General features: G+C 38.0%; 1 protein-coding gene across 1 annotated transcript in view; it reads left to right on the forward strand.

The window, feature by feature from the left end:
* Nucleotides 1-2,264, forward strand: part of LOC107090695 (XK-related protein 7-like) — an 8,398-nt gene that overhangs the window by 1,149 nt on the left and 4,985 nt on the right. The gene's annotated exons all lie outside the window — the stretch shown is intronic.

The raw sequence follows: 2,264 nt of genomic DNA on the forward strand, positions 1-2,264 counted from the left end.
AGCAGAGAAGTACTTTTTTTTTTTTACATTTATTTCCTCCACTATTTACCAAGAACTTTAAAACCAAAGAAAAAGTTTGAGTTTTGATACATTCCACTTGTACTTATTTGGACTTGTAAATGCTGGGGATATTTGTATAAATATTGTTTTACTCACTTTGCTTTGTAAAAGTATATTTGAGCATTGCACTTTCTTGCACTCAATCTGTTTTATAGTTTGTGTTCACTATTCAGTGATTTTATTTTGTGATGCAAGCATCATATTCTAGTTTCAACCCCAATATGTGGTTTAGTCTTTCTAGAAAAGAGTTCAGAGTTGTTTGTAGTTTGTGACAACTGGCTTATTAAAGTTGTAAGTTGTCAAAACTTACTGTTCGGTCATTTTCTGCCCATCCTCTAAAACAAAACAAACACATACAAAATATATATATATATATATATATATATATTTTTTTTTTGACTCTAGCCCAGGGGCCCCCATCCTCCTAAATCCGGCCCTGCAAACAGGCATTTAAAAAATCCAAAGGGACAACAGTAGGTCTGTAGGTCATTCAGTGATGGTGACTCCGAGCTCAGAATTTTAGTCCTCTAATAGATTTTGATAGGTTTGGACTACTGCCAGTCAAAGAACACATTAAGTTGCAGGAGGAGTGGGTGACAATACTCCCAGTATGATAAAAAAAATATATAAATAATCAGCATTTGTGACAATTAAAGAAAAAACTTTGAATTATATTGTGTGATTATGTCTATGACAACATAATGTCTCTTTCTGTACCCTTTCTCTTCCTTCCTCTTGAGACGGCAGTATTGATCCCATACTTCCGGTTGGAGACTGAGTGAGTGTGAGTGTGTCCAGGAGCACATTAAAACATTGTGGCAGCACAGAATTACCGGTAATGCCATTAAAGCTGTTGTGTGTGTGTGTGTGCCCTGTTCGTGGGTGCCACACTACAGCAGTATGTCTGCACATTAAAGAGGATTAGTGCTGTGTTTCACCCCAAGCTGTTAACTTGTGAATGATCTGTCACTGATACACATTTAGTCAGGTGAACAGGGATCAATTGAGGCCTGAAACCTGAACTGAATGTCGCTTGCATGAGATGTGATATGGGAGGGCTGCCATGGATCGAGTGCAGCGAAAACACCAGCATACTCCTGTGACCCTTTGATCCTTATTACTGCTTATGTGCGCTATTTCTTTAGTTTGTGTACATTTCAAGGCTTTCCTTGTGTTTGGAGACACAGACAAGAAGGATTATGGTGATTTTATGTGTTGCTCAAGACAGATTATTGCATAATTGTAAAGTAGAAGGAAAATAATAGTTTTACAAATCAATATCTGGAAAATGTTGGCTCCATTCATATTTAGCTTATTTTATTCTGAAAAGGAGCTTCAGAATCATAAATCCAGTGTATACACTTGCCATTAGAGGTCACTTAACCAGTATAAAAGTTCAACTTTGTTTAGTCTAAATATAAATGGTCTTGTTTTGGTTTTTTTGAGTTTTTATGGCACTAGTGGCTCATTTTTTTTCGACAGAAGGCTAACAGGAAAGGGGGTATGAGAGAGGGGGAGAGACATGCGGCAAAGGACCACAGGTTGGATTCGAACCTGGGTCAGCCACATCAAGGCCTAAGGCCTCTGTATATGGCTGGTGCCAGATAACCACTGCATCACCTGCACCCCATAAATACTCCTTCTTTATAAAACAGTTGAGGTTTGTTAACAATCCGGACTACAGAGACCAACCCTGCAGACAGATCAGGCACAAACTCAGCTAAATTTGAAAGATTTCCTCAGAAAATATATCCCTGATATTCTAAACTAAACCCTAAGCAGGTTTAACTTATGAAGCTACATCTCATTGAGCTACAATAATCTATCATCTGAAAACAAAGAGTATAGCACAGCATAGCCAAAACAAACAAACAAAGGAGGGTATTGTTTGGAGAAGGAGCCAATACACCCTTAGTAACTTTGGAGGAGATGCAGAGATCCACAGCTCAGGTAGAAGAATCTGACCCTTATGGACGACTGGAACGAAGAAAGTGCTTTGGGTTGTTGAAACTTATATTGAATTATTCTGCCTATTTTAACACATTTTTGTTGAAAAATAACACTTGACATTCCTCTTTAAAAACCCTCTCCATGATGGTGGCAGCATCATGCTAAGGGTTGTGGATGCTTGGTTGAAGCTGCTTAGAGTTGATGCAAAGCTTCATTCACCTGAATGCAGGATAATCGTATAAGATAAACCTTAA

The sequence above is a fragment of the Cyprinodon variegatus genome, unplaced genomic scaffold (genome assembly GCF_000732505.1).
Source record: "Cyprinodon variegatus isolate N-32 unplaced genomic scaffold, C_variegatus-1.0 Scaffold309, whole genome shotgun sequence".
Classification (NCBI taxonomy): Eukaryota; Metazoa; Chordata; class Actinopteri; order Cyprinodontiformes; family Cyprinodontidae; genus Cyprinodon; species Cyprinodon variegatus.